Raw genomic sequence first — 19,914 nt, 5'->3', positions numbered from 1 at the left:
CTTGAGTGTTGAATATTTTCGAGATTAAAAAGTATTCTTTGGACTCATAAGGAATTTTCTTTTTCTAATTAGAAGCTCATTGGGCTATTGGTTCGTCAATTCAGAATGATTTTGGGATTCAGAGGATATTAGTATAATAAACATAAGCACAATACAGTTGTCCTTTGGTATCTGCGGGGGATTGAGAACAGGATACTCTGCAAATACCGAAGTCTATATATGCTAACGTCTCTTCTAGAATGAGGTAGTACGTAGAATTTGCACGTAATCAACGCACATCCTCCTACAAACTTTAAATCATCTCTAGATAACTTCCAACACCTAACACAGTGTAAAAGCTATACAGATACTTGTAGTTGTTACTCTGTATTCCTTAGAGAATAATGAACACAAAAATAATCTGCATCTATTCAATACAGATGAAACCATCTTTGTCACCACTACATTTTTTAATCTGATCTGGAGATATGCAATCCAGGGACATGAATGGACAACCATTCTATGGTAACAATTCAACATACAAAATAACAAAATGCATTACACTTTCAGCATTCGGTTAAAGAAGAAACTCTGAAATATAAATATTTCAGTTAATTCAAAATACTATTCAATGTGTAATGTACATAAGCATCCTTTCACAACATGGGGCAGAAAACAATATTTTATTTTGGCAGGAGGCAGAGAAGAGTTCATATTACAAAAAGTCCTCGCATTCCAAACTTCCAGTATCCATCAAAACAAAAACTCTCCTTAATGTTGTGGAAAGCTGTAGTGCCCCTGGTATTCGTTGTGGAGAAAGAAAATTGAGGAGTATTAGATCACTGATTTTGCAGTCAGAGTCTAATTAGATTCATCTGGGGAGCTTATTAAAAATGCAAATTCCTGGGGTCCAGAACTATGGAATTTTAGTTTTTTGGATGATGAAGCCAAAAAAATCTGAATTTGGACAAATTCTTCCTCAGTTTGATGTTTAACTGGACCTTTGAGAACTACTCTTAAATGACAGGAAGGACAAATCTAAAAAGAGTACAGTCACGTAAAGTACTGACACAAAAGGAAAAGGCTGCCAATTTCAGAAAACACACACAATTCCAATGTCACATTCTCCATTTAAGGGGGAGGTAATTTATTTTTCCATCTTGCTTTGTCTAAAGAGTTAAATTACTCATTCTACTATTTTGCCTGGGAAACAGTCTGGTGTCCAGGAAAGAGAAAATACCCTCTACCTTAACCTTAACATGTCTCCAAACCATAAGGCTCCTAGGCTGTGGGATCAGAAGTTCCAGCTTTTACTTCCAGCACATAAAAGTACGTGGACTGATCTGAGAATTAGCCTCCTTGCTCTTTCCTGACTCTCCTGTGGGAAACCGTACTCCAATTTCAACAACCAAATTATAGGAAAGTTTTTAAAACTATGAGTTTTGGCCTACTCATATTTAGGTATTAAGGTCAAAAAATTATATTTTTACATCTACTGCTAAGTGTATTTTTTAAAAGACTTGGCAGAGATTCATAATAAAATGGATTAGTCTAAAAATAGTGTTAATACTCTAAAAAGACTGAGATTTACAAAAGTCTAAATGTGCATCTATCTGGTAACAAGTTTTGTTACTTTGTATGTTTGGCATACATAATTTGGATCAATTAAGGATGTGTCATGTTGCATAAATTCAATAAACTCTCTTGATCCTAAAGCTGCCTCTGGATCTGATGGATTAATATAATTCCTATGTGGCCAGGCATGGTGGCTCACACCTATAAGCCTAGCACCCTGGGAGGCCGAGGTGGGAGGATCCCTTGAGCTCACGACTTAGAGACCAGACCCAACAAGAGTGAGACCCTATCTCTACTAAAAACAGAAAAATTAGTTAGGGATTGTAGTGGGCTCCTGTAGTTCCAGCTACTTTGGAGGTTGAGCCAGGAGGATCACTTGAACCCAAGAGTTTGAAGTTGCTGTGAGCTAAGCTGATGCCAGGGCACTCTACCCAGGGCAACAGAGTGAGATTCTGTCTCAAATAAAAAAAAAAAATAAAAAATATATATAAAGATATAATGCCCAGTTTAGGAATATTAAATTGTAAATCACTTTTCAACAAGATTCATTTCATAATATACAAGATTTAGAGAAGATACGGTAAGGCTTATAGAATGATTCATCAACAGAGATTTCACTTGGGTTAACTTCAGAAAAATCTAAAGTTGTGTGAGAATTTGAAGTTCAATTTAATGTCTTTAATGGAGAAAGAAAATAAAAAACCCAGCTATTGAACTCATTGTCAACCAAATCGTCTGAAAATGTTTACATAGTATATACTTTTTGTTTTTGTTTATACATTTTCCATAGGCAATAGACTAATCAAGATCACTCATAAGATAATCTTATGAAGATTATTCAATTAATTTTTTTTGAGATAGTCTTATTTTGTTTTCCATGGTAGAGTGCTGTGGCATCATAGCTCACAGCAACCTCAAACTCTTGGACTCAAGCAATTCTCTCACCTCAGCCTCCCAAGTAGCTGGGACTACAGGTCCCCACCATAGGACCCAGCTATTTTAGGAGAAGGGATCTTGCTGTAGCTCAGGTTGGTCTTGAACTTGTGAGCTCAGGCAATCCATCCACCTCAGCCTCCCAGAGTGCTAGGATTATAGGCGTGAGCCATTGTGCCCAGCTGATTACTCAATTAATTAAAAAAGGATGCTTTGGTTCTGTTAGTTGGTTCTCCCTGATTTATTCTTCCAATTAAAGAGCATTTCCATTTAGAGCAGCAGTTCTCGACCTGTGAATCGCGACCCACAGGAACTGTATTAAAGGGCTGTGGCATTAGGAAGGTTGAGAACCACTGATTTAGGGATGCCTAACAGGTTGCAAAGTGGTTAGCCCTCCTGCTGGCCTTTTTAAGAAGACATTCTGCAGCTCCACTTAGACAATTAGCTGAAGGGCTGGAGGTGGGGGTGGGGGAAGTATTTGGTAAAACATTCCAAACTGAAAACCATTTCTTCTTGTAAAACTTTGGTTTCGTTACTGGAGGTCTACAAAAGGACAAATAAGGAAAAAAAAAAATACTTGAATATGATGACTTATGTAATAAATTTGATGAAAAGCGTTTTGATTTTTAAAAACAAGGACTAAAATAGCACCCTGAACTAGTCTGTTTCAATTTTTAAGGTTATTTCTGCATGAAATAAATGGTGCATTACCTTTATTATATCTATTTTTTTTTCCTTTCTGTGTCTTCATATGAATGCAAATGATTCTTTCAGAGAAAATATTGTTGTAACCAAAATAGAAATGGGCTATTTTTCTGTGTTTGCTTTGTTAAACCTTTTCTCCACAGCGAAACGAAAAGGGTTGATGACTGACATTTTTTTCATTGCTCTTTTTCTCTCTACTCTGTCAGATCAGTATGCATTCTGTCGATATATGATTGACATGTTTGTCCATGGGGATTTAAAACCAGGTATTCCAAACAGTTCTTGTATTTGTCTGTTTTAATAGCCTTTGTTTCTAAGTTTGTGGGCTTTTGCAGCACTAAACTGTAATTCCATTTTCAAAAACTGCATAATGCATGTGTAGAGCTAGAATAAAACCAATAAAGAAGCAGAAATAATAACTGGCATTAAGGCCTTTCATTTAACCTCAATCACTGCATGGCCTATTGAAAATGAAGTCAGCTAAAAGCTTAAAATTGTGCTAATCTCTTTATATATAAAGAATGCTAATATCTTTAAAAATATCTTAAAGAGAAGCAGTGAATCATCTTATCGTATTTCTGGTAAACTTAGAAGAAAAGATCTTTGATAGTGAAAATATCATTCTTTTCTTAGTGGTATGCAAAATGAAAAGGTGTCAAGTATTTAATCTTTGCTTAAAGAAATCTTTTAGATTTTTCTCACACATGGACTTGATTTAGCCACTCCAGAGAACTACTGATGGGAATAAGTTGGAGTGAATAGTCAAAATAATGGGGAAGGATTTTTAAGTAAAGGAATAGGCCTGTCATCTCTAGTATGTTCATATGTCGCCCAGACTGTAACGAGCTTTGTTTACTCACATCTTAACAAAGAATGAGTAACTTGATTATGTGTACTGTGCCTTTTGTAGATTTTAAACCGACAGTACTGTGCTCATGGTGGGAAAATGTTTCTAAGAAGACAGTATTATTAAGACGTTACATTAGAAAATGATTGTTTCAGCAAACTATTTTTTACCTACTTTTTTGGAAATCATTCTAAAATTTATAATTCATGCATTCAACACACACACATATATCACATCTAGGTACTAGAGAATAAGATTATCTCAGCCATGGCTATTCGGAAAACTGGTTTAATCCTAATAATTTATTCTAGTCAGATAATCTTTTCCTTCTCTTCTTTCTACATTTTTATGAATTAGAAACTGAAATGAAGGAAAAATAATCTAAAAATTATTACTAATTACTGTTAACATGTGTGCATAGTAGCAGAAAATTTAAATGGAAACGTCTGATAATTTTGTGTAATGAGAGGGCTTCAGGTTCAAATATAAATGGGATTCTTGACTCCACCCTTCTTGAAAATTGGGCCCTGATTGCATTGAATTCCACCTCATCTTTAGTGTTTTTATATTTAGAATGGAAATCACAGTAACAACCTTGTATTGCTGACAAACCATCTAGTAGATACACAATAAAATATTGTACTGCTTTAATCCATTAATTTCACCAGAACCTGTCTGAGAAAGTGCCCTCATGAAAGGAACTTCCCAACATTGACTAGTCCTAGTCTATATACATCATAAATTCAGTTTTGTTCACCGATGGTGATTTAAGAAAGTCATACTCAACACACACATTTGCCTTCATAAGATCAACTATTTACTTATATGTGAGATGAATCCATATTGTTGACAAATTAATAAATGTACTAATATGGATTATTGTCTTGATATTCCATTAGATTTAAAATTTTATTATCTGAGAAAAATAACCTTTTCTTTGTGCCACTGAAATCATTCATAGTAGCTCCTGATCAATTATAAAATATAATTTCTAAGAAACTCACGGGGCAGAGAGAGTCACTCGTTATAAAAGCCAGTGAGAGATGCTAGCAGTTTAGTATGTGCAACACCAATAATTTATTTTCAAAAGTCTCACAACAGATTAAGGTCAGAAGGAATAATAAAACTGTCTCCACACAAATTAAAGATGATTTTGCTAATGACCAGCCAGAGAGAGCCCTTCTAAACGCGTAAATGTACCATACTCTAAGCAGTCACAGGGTCAGATCTAAAACGCTGTTTACTAGGCAGACTCCTGAGAAAATAATCCCCAAGTTCTGTAAGATTAGATTTCTTAATAGATACCATTTACAAACTCACTAAATTCTTTCTTAAATTATTTCATCCATCTACTTTCATAACTTTGATGCTTTAAGAAATGAAAGACGATTAAGATCCATATTCTTTGTCCAGTAGCTGGAAAAGGAGGAGGAGAGGGACGCGGACAGCACGTCTGTCATTTCATCTGACAAGCTATGTGATGTTTTGTCAAGGTACCAAGGGAAAGTTCCAGAATATTATCTTTGTTAGGGAGGCAGTCTAGAAGATGGAGTCATACAGCACTAAATATTATTGCATTTTGAAAAATAAAGAATGGGAAACACAGATTTAATCTGGGCACACTAATTTAGAGAAAAGGCAAGTGAGGAGATGTTGACTCTGACTGACAATTAGAGAATAAAACAACTCCTGCCAAGTTTATTGCTCCACATGTATCCACTGTTTATAAAACATTTGTGCTTCCATCTGTTTCTGTTTGGGATTAGTAGAACACCTGTTATTGTTTAGCTAGAGTTCATTATTAATTCCTGGTAATGAGTTCCTAAAACTAAAATTTGAGTTTTCCTTCTGGGATTTAATATTTCCTTTGTAAAATATTGCTGCACCTTCAAAAGTAGCCAATACTGTAGTTCTAATTCGAAAAACCTTGCTGATGCAATGTGCTGACACCGTGGCATAAGACCCACGGTTTGCCTTCTCATCCCATCAAAGAAAATACTTCCAAGATATCCTGAAAAAGTTATAGTTAATATTATGTCAACACACCTGAAGATGAATTGCACTGTCCTTTCTGATTGCCTAAAGCGAGTAGTGACTGTGCTCTATCTTATGGTCGCTTATAATCCCACTTCAATTATAGGGGCCATCTTAATAAATCAATGTAAACTTTAGGAATCAGGTAGCTCAGTTTGTTGTATCTAATGAAGTATCTCCTGAATTGACTCACTCCATATTAAGTTGAAATGTTAAGAAAATTATATGAAAACTTAAGAAATGAATGTTTGCTAAAAGGCTCATGCCATGGGCAACAGGGGTAGACATATCGTATATGTACATTTTATAACTTCAGGGATATTATGGGTAATGAAGATCTCTCCTCTCTAAAATACTGTTTTTCCTTTGCTCCCATTTAATGGTTTAACAACCTCATCATCAGATCTCTTGATTACGTTGGTGATCCATGTTACGGGATGTTTTGAGGAGCCCATAACCTCTCTTAGAGGGGGGGGAGAGAGAGAGAGAGAGAGAGAGAGAGAGAGAGAGAGAGAGATTGATTCTGTCCTTGTAGTAGCTGTCTTCAAACTGATTAACCCCAGATTTTCTATTTGGCTTAAAGTAATCTACTTTACTTTGCCGCTGGTCAAAACAGCGGGCATTATTTGCTACACTGAGACTCAATTTATGGTGATTTTTTTTTTTTTAAACTGATAGTATAAATGGTTAAGGTGAATTTCTTTAGATTTATTTATCTTTATTAACCTTCCAGTAGTTTCAATTTTCTTTTCAGTGTTTTGTAACTTAGCACATTTTTCTTAAGTTTCATTCATTTGGGCAGACTACTTAAAAGAGATCTCAAACTCTTGCTTGGCATTTTCATATTCTCTCTTTATCAGCTTCTACCTGGACTTAATAAATTGCATGAATTTCTCAGCAAAGTCAACCAACTTAAAAAGGAAACAAATTTCTATAAGTAAGAAATCACATGGCTCACAGACCTCTTTATACTCACTCAGATAAAGAAACCAATTTAAATGTCCAGCACAAGAACCATGGCTAGTGTGCTTTTGCTTAGTAATTTTAATGGTTTTTTTAAGCCTTCATCTTTATAACTATTATGATTAAAGTTTAATACAAGTGAGAGTTTGTCCCTTAGAAGTTATTTCACTATTAAAATTTCAGCTACTGTATGACTCCTGCTCGAGCCAAGAATTTATGTCAATGTCATTTATTCCACTTTTTGTGCCATTTATTTTCTTAAAATTGAGGGTACTAACCTATCAAAATCTTTTCTCATTGTAATAAGGTATTCTTTGACAGGCTGTATTCCAAATCATTGGGCTTTAAGTCCATAGCTAGAAAGAGCCTCAGGAATAAGTTATAACTCACATTTTATTCAGATCCTATTCTTGAACTTTGGTGGTGCTTAACTACCTTTTCGTTTTGATCCTGCTAAGAAGAGGTCAAATAAAATGACATTACAGTCAGTGTTATTTAATGGCTTCATCTAATGTATTTCAGAGCTCACTGGCTGTATTAGACAAGACTAGGTACAATTCAGTCTTGTGCTAGAATTAAAAAAAAAAAAAATCTGCTCCAAGGTAGGCATAGTTCCATAAAAAATATATTCACTTTAATTCCAACATCAAAAATTTTCACACAGCAAAAGCTCTGGGAGTTTCAACATTTACTCAGTAAGTATTTGCTGAATCTCCTTAGCAAGCTGATAATCCAGAGAAGAGATACAATGTCTGACAATTAAGCTTATGAACTCATTCTAGAAAACATGCTATATATCTTATTGCTGAATATCACTACATGCAACTTCAGAGTGATCCCCTTGGGAAAGTTTACACCTAGTCCATGCTTCAAATCAATTTTGAAACTCTTTTTCTGGAATGATCAGCAAAGCTATTGTCATATTACCCTTAAGACTCTGAATGCCATCAAAATGTCTTCTTTTAAAGATTTCCTTTATATTTGGGAAGAGAAAAAAGTCCCTGGGGGCCAGATCAGATGAGTAGGGAAGATGTTCCAGTACATTTATTTGCTTACTGGCTAAAACCTCCCTCACAGACAGTGCTGTGTGAGCTGGTGCCTTGTTGTGATCCAAGAGCCACACTTCCCTCATGCTAAAATTTTCAGTCAAAATTTCTACTTTTTTATTGATATTTCCTTGGTATGCTACAGTTCTTAAAGTTAACCAATGGCTCTGATGCACAATTTGACAAATTTTTGCAGTTTTTTCATCAATCTGCTCATTACTGACCACCTTGAACTCTCTTTATCATGATGTTTTCTCTCCCCTCTCAGAAAAATGTTTAATCCATTTGTACACTTCCATTTTCTTCATTTCATTATCCCTACAAACTTGGACTAATAGGTCCCTGGTTTCACTTTTACTCTTGCCAAATATAATGAGAAATTTATGAATGTTTATTCATTTATCTACTTCAAGATCAGACATTCTCATGATGACACACACACACACACAAAAAAACCCCACAGCAATGACAGTGAATGTCATTCAACAAGACACTGTAACAGGTTGACAGGAACATGACTGCAAGACACTGATATACCAAGGTTAGGAAACCCTACCAAGTTGTTCAGTGCTGCCAATGTAAGTGCACAATGGCAAGTTCATGAATGTAATTGTCATACTTCATTAATAATTGTATAACTAAGGACAACCTGGCAAATATTCAATATAGACCTGGACTCAGTACATCAGGAAAGGCTATTTCCATTTGTCACCTGGACCTTTAATTATTTTAGATAATATTTTAAAGCATTTTAAAAAATTGTTTATAGGAGTAAAATTAAAAAGATAGTAAAAAATCTGATAAGAATCTAAACTTAGAAAAGCTAAATGCTTATTTTATATATATCCTGGTTTTAAAGGTGTATATACTTCAAATGTAAAACATCTCCAGAAAGGAACTAGTTTCTCATACGCTATCGAGAAACTCAATAGTGGGCTTGTTGGGCTCATGGGCTCATATTACCCATGAGCCGACTGCATATCCATCATGTAGATAGCAAATCCAGATTTTGAACACATCTTTAATAAATTCTAGGATGTTATTTCTTCTGGGTTTTCTATAACTTGCATCATCAAAATATTAATACAATTCTTGAACTTTTAAAATAGTTGATGGCTCATAATTTTGTTGAAAATATTATCTTCTTTGTAATGGCAAGAGATTTTCATTTTATATTTATAAATATAAACTAGAATGATAAATGTAATCGTTAAAAATTTACTCATTCTCTATTTCTGTCAGATAGCTGCCATTATCTTTCTGCAGCACTTGTACACTGAAAAACCATACATTTTGACACATAGATTGTCTTGTGACAGATAAAATAGTATGTTCTTTTGGCAAAACAGGATGGCCCAGGGTTTTGTCCCAAAGTACAGCATGAGACAGTCCTTCCTTTTAAAGAGCTAACGACCTGAGAATACAGCACTTCTCCTGTGTGAATGGCTTTGGTTTTTGCAGTTTCAGTTACTTGATGTCAACCATGGCATGAAGCTACTAAAAGGAAGATTTCATAAATGAGCAATTATAAGTTTTAAATTGTGTGCCATTCTGGGTAGTGCCATTCTGTCCAGCCGCGGATGTGAATCATCCCTTAGCACAGTGCACTCATGCTGTATAAGCTGCCTTCCCCCTAGTCACTTACTAGCTGTCTCAGTTTTCAGATGGAAAACACGTGGTTTAGAAAACAAGCTTCGGTACCTTCCACAGGCTTGGAATGTATGCCTCATGCATAAGGCGATGCTACTGTATTGTGTTTACTTTTTGTCCTTTGAAATAGATTGTTCAGCCATTGATTCCTGAGTATGAGAAAATTCATTGTCATCAGATGATTCATAGTCTGAGATTTCACTTGCATAATCAATTTCAATTTCATCTAATCGTTGGAGTCTAGCCTCCTGCTATCTTGTCTTTCTGCATTCATCTTCTGATTCATCTAATAATTGTGAAACATCTTCCCCTGTCACTTTTTTCTCTTTGCAGCTATAGATGGAAAATAAAAATTCTGAATTCTGTGTTCAGTGAAACTAAAAGTAGAGGATAAAGCCTGGTATTTCTAGGATGGTTGTATATTTTTCTCTGATGATGTAATATTTCACCAACACATAAGAAACCTGAGTTATCATGAGATAGTGATGACATATTTCATTGTTGTAATGTGTCCTAGGCAAGTCCATCATTATTCTATTTTCTTATTAATTCACTTGTAAAGCATTCTTGGGAAATATTTATAAAGGATGATGAAAATGTTAGGGGTTGGGGTCCTGGTTCCCTGGACCTAGTGGATCTGGTTTGATTATCTGGTTGAGCTAGAAAGTTCAACCCAGGCACAGGGAGAATGGAGACTGAACTGAAAGTGGGTGGGAACCAAAAATGAATCTGGAGCAGCAAAGGCAGCTGGAATAGCAGTGACCTGCACAAGTTTCAGGATAACAAAGAGGTTTTATTTAAGAACACAGAGAAAGTTTAGAGCACTTCCAAAGTGAGCTAGAAGGGGTCCCTCTGATGTATGAGAAGAGGTGAGAGAGACACAGAAAGGCCGTGTAGGGGTATAAACATTTTTCTCTCAGTTTGAAATTGGTTGTAACTCTTTCGCTGGCTTCTTGCTCCTCTGGGTATTATTGCCCTTTTCTATTGGTCATCGATTATCATCTTTTTCTATTGGTCATTGGTTACATAGGCTACCTAATACCCACATTCTTTTCCTGAGTTTTGGTGAGAACTGTTGAGTGGTGAATGTTTCTATGTTCCCCCCAGACTTTCTCAGTAAGCAGAGCAGGATTTTCTCCTGTCCCCATTGAAACCCCTTTCTTCATGTCCCTTCTCAGAAATAATCTCTAAATTGATGAAATAGAAAATGCTCAATATCAGAAAAAAGAAGATCACAAAGGTCATAAAAATTCCATAATTGTGCTTTAAAGTTTGTTCAAAGCTGCAATATTTTACTTACAAGGTACAATGAGTTTTATTTTGTTTAAGAAATGACCTAATTTTCTTTGTTTCTTGGACAAACTATAAAAAAAAATGTCAGGAACTGTTACTTTTTACCAATAGTTAGAATTGCTCAAAAAAAGAAACTGAAAACTAGGGCCATCTCCAATGGACCCTGATAGCATCCTGAGACCCAAAACCAAAACCAAAAATACATATATATGTATATACGCACCCAAAGTTGAGGGTCACAAAAACCTGGTGTATCCATTGTTTGTGTTTTTGATTTTTTTGGGAAAACTAACTTTCTTTATAAAACTTGTTTCTTAAGGTTGTCAAAACAATTAAATGAAATAATGTACGCACACATTCTCCTCCCTGTTTTTATGCTTTCTCTCTTATTACACAAATAAATTGCATAAACAGTATTTCTAGTGTGAAAGACCAGAGAAGATGTTACCAGAGATGTAAAATGTGAAGTGGGCCTTGAGTCCCTTGCACGTTACATCTGTGCAAAATTTAAGATAAACACGTACAGGGCTGAGGTGATACTGTTAAATCATAGCATTACAAAGTCCTACCATGTTCTTAGGTGACCACTAGATGTTGAGTATTTACTCTATGTTAGGCTTTTGAGATACTATCTTACATAATCCTAATAACAGCCTGGGGAAGAGTGGACCACTATCTCTGTTTCATGGATAAGAGGACCGAGACACAAAGTGTTCAGGTGATTTGTTCAGGTCTCACAAAGTGGCAGACAGGAGATTCAAACCTGTGCCTGCCTAATTCCAAAGTTCTCAGGATTAATAATAAATCTACCTATTTCTCAGACATAGAGGAAGAACTGTAAGAGTTTGCCCTAATTGGTGCTCAGGGAAATCTAGAAAAAAAAACAAGATTGGAAGTGACATCTGAGATGATCTGGGGAGAGCAGAGTGCAAAAGACCAGTTAGGAAAAGCACAAGGCAAGGAAGCAGAGCCTGATGTTAGGAGATGGGACAGAGAAAATAAAGACGATTTTAGAGAGACGTCACAGAGGTAGAGTCAGGGGGTTTACAGATACCAAAGGATAGGAGAGTAAAGGATTATTTATAAGATATTGGCCTGACAAACCAAAAGGTTGCCTGTAGTTGGGACCATAGGAAAAGAGAGGGGCCAAAGCTACTGGACTGGGCAGGACGGCAAAAGGGAATTCATCACCTATTCTTTTTTTTTTTTTTTTTTAATTAAATCATAGCTATGTACATTAATGTAGTCATGGGGTATAGTGTGCTGGTTTTATATACAATTTGAAATACTTTCACCAAACTGGTTAACATAGTCTTCATGGCATCCTTCTTAGTTATTGTGTTAAGACATTTATATTCTACATTTAGAAAGATTCACACGTACCCTTATAAGACGAACCATAGGTGTGGTCCCACCAAATACTTTCCCTCCACTCATCTTCCCCGCCCCCCATCACCCATTCTTAAAGCCACATATGGTATCCAGTTGCAAACGGCAAAACTGTGACAATTCTAATCCAACATCATTTGTTTAGCAGCTGTTAAATACTAAGGATCATTACAGTGCTTTTTTTTTTTTTTGTTACATATTTTATCTCATTTAATTTTCACAGTGAACTGTGATCCCTATGGGGTGCAGTAATAGTTTCACAGCACTTCTGACTGAAGTCGGCAGTTAGATGATCAAGTCTGGAGTTTTGGAAAGGTCGGAGGTGGGGATGGGGTCACCAGGAGAATGAGCTAAATTAGCCAGTTTACAAACTTAGACTACCTTCCACAGACTCAAAAGTTTCAGGCTGAGAACACAGTAGAAGATACAGGAATGGTAAAATCTGATCCCTAACTTTAACAAATGGAATGAATAATTATTTAAGAGAGAAAAGTAACTAATAAATAATGGAAAAAGTTTAAACAGACATGACATTGCATAATATAGACTCTAAATGCTACACACTTCAGAGAAGAGACATCTGTGATGCCTGCTGTCAGAGAAGACACTGTGGATCTGGAACTTGAAACATGGATGATGTTTGACTAAGTGCTGAGGACACATAGGGCTTGATTTCTTTGTATACAAATGAAAGAGGAAATGATTATGAACATGACAGTGCATGTGAAATTGATGTGTTTATAAGACAAGGAGGATATTAGCCTGAAAAGAGGATAAACTAAGATAGGAAAGCATCCCAAATGATAAGCGATCTATTTTTCATGACATTATAAAACACCTGGCCAACACCTAGATCTGATATTTGGCAAGGAAGAGACCCTGAAGGATTCTAAGTAGAACAGGGGTACCAAAGCAACATTTTTGGAGTCTGATTGGGCAGCAATGTACTTATAGTATTGAAAATGGAAGCATAATTTTGGAATATTGTCAAAGCGTGTGCATCTAAAACAGTTTTGAAGAAAAGAAAGGCAAACTTTAGGGAGCCATTATTCATGGGTGCTGATAGGAGCTATGCATAAGTAGCTTAAGAAATTAATGTTGCAATTCAAAATGCTGCTATTTTGACAATTTAAGTTCACATTTTGGTTGCAGTGGAGACTAAAGGGTTAGACTTAAAGGAGAACAAACCACCATAAGGCCGTGATTATCCACTAAACATATAGTGTAGTAAGGGAAGTGTTAGAGCTGGACCCATTCATTACCTAAAAGGGAGCAAAAGTTTCCTTCCTGGGTCGAGTTTCGTTCTGCTTTAATTGTTTTTATTATTCAGAGGCAGCCCCCCATGGCATGGAAATTAAAGGAGTTAGAGCCAACTCTAGACCCATATTGCATAGGTTCAAATCTGGGACCTATTGCTTACTCAAAATATGACTTTCTCAAGTTAATCAATCTTTTTAGGATAATAAAGGGATTGTTGCAGAACAATGAGTAGGTAAAGTGAGTATATAGCTGTCTGAGTGTTGGTTCTTCTTTACTAATTGAAAACATGTCTAATGATTGTTATAAGTAGAATCCTGACCAAGAGAAGAAAACATTTTTTCAACACCACATCAACAAATAAAGTACCAAACCAATGCTACCCACTCTAAGCACTTAATGTTGTCTAGCTTTGACTCTACTATCAACTATATAATATTTTTCTCAATTTCACATGATTTATAGCATTATATTCAATATTATGTGAAAAAATAATTGTGCAGTGAATACATATAATAAGTGTGGTTAGAGTTCAAAAACTATACTGAATTCTGTAGAAGTTGCGGTAAACAAAATATGTCGGTACTTACCCACATGAAGCCTAAGAAACATTTATGTAAAACCTATAGCTAGCCACATAATATACATTCCGAAAAAAAATTAGTGATTATTGATTTTATTTTTAATGTAGACAAAATATAATATGATTAATGATTACGGTTGCAATTCTGCTTAATAAGCCTACGTAGTTAGTCTCATGAAAGATGATAATCATAAAATGTACTATTTGGTTTATACAAACTTAAAATGTGATTCTGTGAGACAAAACATTATACTATGTGTCTCGAATAATGTTTACAACTCTCTGTAATTGAGGGAACGAAGGAATACAATAAAAGTATCTTATAACTGGACCAAAATTATCAGTTAAATGGCAACGTCTGTAATATAAGGAATTTATTAAAGTTTACAACAAAGATGGATTGACTTTTTGCATATAAAAATATTCTAGGTCTCCAAACAGAAAAAAATGTCCCCAATAAACCTACCAAAAATCATACTAGTCAACAGTGGATAAAAAAAAGTTATACCAAGAGAACTCAAGATGGAGAAGTTTAGGTATACAACATTAATTTTTTGTTTTGGTCTAAGTATCAGATTATTTAAAAATATGGAATGCTTCACAAATTTGCATGTCATCCTTACACAGGGGCCAGGCTAATCTTCTCTGTATGGTTCCAATTTTACTATATGTGCTGCTGAAGCAAGCACTATACAACATTAATCTAAGAGTCAAATATTTCAGAAAATATTTTTGTTTCTTGTAATTGTCCTCTTATGCAGCTGTTGGAACTCCACTTGCATGCCCTTTTAATTCAAATGGCAGATTTTGACCTACTGCACAGGCCTACTTTAGTGTGGAAAAGGGATCTTCTTCTTCCACGGGTGTCCAACCTTTTTTTCCCTGCTGCTTGTTGGAAGAAGAGTTGTCTTGGGCCACGTGTTTAAATACAGAAAGGATAAGGAAAGGTGATTAGCAACAAACAAACAAAAAACCAACAAGACAAACCCCCCAAAACCAAAACAGATCCCCGCATACTTTTTGTGCTATCTGACACTGCAGATAAGCAAAAAATGTTTTCACAAAATCAGCAGGTGGGCCCACAGGCTGTGGGTTGGACCTCCATCAACTAAAGCCCAGGGCCTTGTATTCCTCAATAACAAAACCACTGTGATACCACACTCCCAGAGGGAACTGTAAAAAGATTTCAGAAGCAACAAATAAGAGAGAAAATAGTTGGGGCCATAGACTAAGTAAGAGAGAAAAGAATTAGATAGAAGAACTAGCGTCCTAAAAGGCATGAAAGGAATTCATTACATAAGAAAAAATTCAAATGACCACGAGCAAGCTCCTGAACTTTTTGAAGCCTCTTTCTTTACATATAAAATGAGATAATAGACATTACTTTATAGGGTCAATGCATGTTTTAAGTAATGCACACACATATATGCCTGAAACACACTTGACTATTTGATAAGCATGATAAGCACTGAGTGTTTAGTAGGAATGGCAGCTCCCAGATGTAGCTGAATTGTGGTTTTCTACCCACCATTGTTCTGTCTTTCTGATTTAATTATCATACAGCTTCATGAGTTTCTGTCTAGCAAGCCTTTTTGTTTTTCTTTCTTTCTTTTTTTTTTTTTACTACTAACATATACTTTCAAGAAGCATTTGCCTTTAAATCTCCACTGCCTCCCACCTTGCCAGAAACATGCTGTGTTTGTTGAATTGAATTCAGGATGTATAGCATTTATCTCAATGAAAAAAATATTGATGTTCATCCTCGAGCAGCCCTTTTTATTCATTCGTAGAAATAATCTTGTTATTTAAAAAGATGACAGGTTTCTAAGCACTGCAAATAGGGCTGTGTAAAGATTTCGTAAAGGAGTTGTTTGTAGTATCTCTAGAGGCAGCGGCTCGGAATTAACAAAGACGGGTTTGATGCGTGCATCAGTAAAGTGCAGGCAGCATGCAGAATTAGGCTGAAGTGAGAGGAAAAGCGGGAGAGGGCCCCTGCTTCCTGACGGAAGGCCAAGCTCCTGGACTTGGCGTACCCCCAGGGGACTTGCCCTCTGATTGTCTGAAGCCTGTGGAAGCCGTTGAAGTAAATGCATCAGAATGTCGTATTTGTCTAAATCAATCCATTAAACATTCTAGTCACTATAAATAGCTGGAATGAACACAGAAATAGAGCCAAGTGCTTCTGAGAAGGTGTGATTCCTCTGATGCTGCTACCACTCTCTCCGCTTCATCGCGGTAAAGTGCTTTAGGTGGTGGGAGAAGGCTAGCGAATAAGGCTTCTCTGCCCTCGGTACGAGTAGTGTGACTTCATGCTCTCCGCATTCCAAAAATTAAACAAAACCAGGGCGTACGCTGTCACTTCTCTTGCCATCCTAACATTCGGTTTCCTGCTCTGTTGAAAGATGTGTAATTTCTTTGCTGAGAGATGACTTTCATTGAAGTGTCTTTTTCGTCTTGCCTTGTCACTGTTAATGGCAGGACCCCTGTCAGAGAAGAATAAATTCCTTTTCTGGGAACCCAATAGGACTATTCGAAGCAATTCTAAAATAGAGAGAAAAGGTATAAATAACACAGAGTAATTTGAATTGCTGAACCAAAAGCAGGGAAAATGAAAGCTTAATCACAGAATTATCAGACTAATTAGGTGTTATTTATTAGTGTGTCATGTCTTGCAATAATCTTATCTGTCGGTTTATATGCAAGAATGAGTAAGAATAAAATTCTACTAATTTATATGAATATATCCCCCAGTGTGTTCCAAGGTTAGTTTGTGTGGCCACGTAGGCTAAAGATTAGATAACGTCACTCTTTCTAACCCTTTATATAAATGCATAATTCTTATCCCTTACCTTAAGCAGGACTTATTTTTAAATGTGGAGATAATAAATATGCCCCATAGTTCCTTTGATTCAACTCATTGGCTGTTTTCAGAGAGAGTTGTTTGATAAGTTGGCCTCTTCCAGTTTGTTTTAGACTATTTCTGCATTTGTGCGAGTTGAAAAGAACATTTTGCAGTATCGGCATTCATGTTACTGACTGTAGACTGTTCAACCAACTCAGTGTTGCTCAATATTTTTCAGTCAATTTTACTCTGGCCTAGTAAATTAACGTATTTCGTATTTTGGTTTTCTAAACTGTAGAAAGTCATTAATTAATGTCTGAAGACATGATAATGCTGTTCTTCCTGCATAGTAGTCATAATTATTCCACATTTGAAGGTGATATAGTTTGCCTATTTATATCCTCATCGATATCCATGTGGATAGGCTCGAAGTTGTTCCATTAATCACTCTTTCAGCAGTTACTGAATCTCTAGTATGTACTCAAGGCTACTGGTCATAACACGAGTTGCAAAAGAGAAGGACGTAACTATCCGGTCTGAGGTTATTAAAAATGAAAACAGGAACAATATAGAGGAGCTGGGAAAGGAAAGGAAGGAACTAACTGAGCACTAAATCTCATTGTACAAATCTAGAGACGGGAGGACAACACTGGTCAGGATGGTCTCTGTCAAGGGCGAATTTTCTCAAGACTTATCTTCAGCTTTATTGTGATTTTTATTGTTAATTGCTTACAACGAGTTTTGTGTTTTTTCCTATTTTAGGTGTTCTATGTTTTTTATGTCAAGTGGAGAAAGGCAGTGATACAATCAGGTTTACTTTTTTATTAATACCACTGAGAAATCAGTACAGAGTGTAAATGGAACAAAATATGGCGCCACATAGATGTGATCTTACACGACTATGGTCTCTTCCTAATTAGATTCCGTTATAATTCAGAGGCTGTCCTTTGTCATTCACATTTAATTATTTATAGTCTATTGTACAAATGCCCAACGCTCTATTTTAGTCACTATTTCTGCTTTGTCATTGATATGCTGCTTTCCTGAGGGAAAAAGTGTCATCTACAAACCATTTTCTGTAGTAATCATCCACGATATTTAGATAATAATGAGCCCTTGTTTAGTAGACAAGACTTGTTTACAATAATTTGAATCTCTTACAGAAAGTGAGTGAAAATAGGCATAAAAAAGGCACCCATATTGTCATATAGAAACACCCTATAAGAAGCAAATTGATGATTGAATATGCGCTTATACGGTGGCTGGTTATAATCTAAGTCTTTCTCATTTTCTACAATTCACAATAATGATTATATTAATAGAGATTTTTTTTCCTAGAGGAATATTATTTTTATGTGGTTACAAATAGCTCCATGGCAGACACTGGATAAGCAGGGTGTATTGTTTTAAATGACAAAATGGTATCAATTACACACAATTTAAAACAGGAAGAGAGATTGGATGACTTCCAAATATGTCATTTGAGTGAAATACGTTTGTGAATTTAATTATGGTGTTAAGCCTATTAAATAACAATTATTAAGATGCTTCCATTTTATCTTTTGTCTGGAAATATTTCATGTCATGTTATACGCTGTAATGGAAAGGGTGAGAAATGTTAGTATCTGTATTAAAGCACCCTGTTGAAAAGTCTCTGCTGAGGTAAAAGCTCAAGTAGATTTTTTTCACTTCTTCAGGTAAACGCCAAAAACAGAAGGTTTCTTTCTAATTGTCTCGCTGGCTCTGCTGCAGGCTTTTTATGTCCTTTTGAATTGCTTGTGAATATAGAATATTTGCATGTGTCAGAGCCAAAGGAAAAAATAAAGAAAGAAAAAAGAAAAGGAAAGATTTCCCCGCAGATGGAGACCAAAGGGATATTACAGTTGAAGTAGCTCTTCCTTTTACCAAGTCCCAAGCGGTATGGAAATAGTTTAATGGGGTGATTAAAATGTGCCAAATCAATTACATTTTATATGAATGAGATTCCTATATAACACAGAAGAAATTCAGTTTTTCATATGCCACGTGAGAGCTTTAAAATTCATCCCCTTGCAGTTGAGGATAATGAGAAAGGAAATTTATAAAGAGCCTGGCCTGGCCTGGTGTAATGGAAGTTGGTAGGAACTCAGGTAGCTCTGCATACGTTATTGTGCAGCTACCCTGTAAGGATTTTTGAGGCCCATTTGAAATGATGATGATGACTAAAGACTTAACACTTGCAGTACTGAACAGGAAACACGTGCCAGGCACTGTGCTAAGCTCTGAGTGTGGATCATCTCATTTACTTCTCAGGAAGTGTTACTATGGGAATTGTAATTTTTTCACCTCAGAAGATAGGAAATTTGGCCTCATGAAAGTTGTGGAATTTGCTCAGATGGTTGTACATTGTCTCCAGGGCTTAGGGAAAATTGCAGACATGTTTTCAAAAGGGGTAGGGTGTTATTACCTATTAGCTTTTCTTTTTTTTTTTTTTTTTTTTTGAGCAGAGTCTCAAGCTGTTGCCTTGGTAGTGTGCTGTGGTGTCACAGCTCACAGCAACCACCAACTCTTGGGCTTAAGCGATTCTTTTGCCTCAGCCTCCCAACTAGCTGGGTTTACAGGCACCCACCACAAGGCTTGGCTATTTTTTGGCTGTAGTTGTCATTGTTGTTCATTGGCCTGGGTTGGATTTGAACCCACCAGCTCCAGTGTATGTGGCCGGTGCCTTAGCTGCTTGAGCTATAGGTGCCGAGCCAGCTTTTCTTTTCTTTTCTTTTTTTTTCTTCCTTTTCCCCTACTGTTTCCTACGTAGTATAATTTAAGACAAATGCCCAATTCC

General features: G+C 36.0%; 1 non-coding gene across 1 annotated transcript; it reads right to left on the bottom strand.

Annotated features, from left to right (window-relative positions):
• Window positions 1–14,836: 14,836 nt before the first annotated feature.
• LOC111725892 lies at window positions 14,837–14,943 on the bottom strand. Its single transcript, XR_002773837.1, has one exon. It is a non-coding gene; the product is annotated as a U6 spliceosomal RNA (small nuclear RNA).
• Window positions 14,944–19,914: the final 4,971 nt, after the last annotated feature.

Source organism: Otolemur garnettii, unplaced genomic scaffold (assembly GCF_000181295.1).
Source record: "Otolemur garnettii isolate 467f Iridium unplaced genomic scaffold, OtoGar3 scaffold00002, whole genome shotgun sequence".
Classification (NCBI taxonomy): Eukaryota; Metazoa; Chordata; class Mammalia; order Primates; family Galagidae; genus Otolemur; species Otolemur garnettii.
Note: the sequence above shows the minus strand (reverse complement) of the source record. Positions and strands in the feature narration are given on the sequence as shown.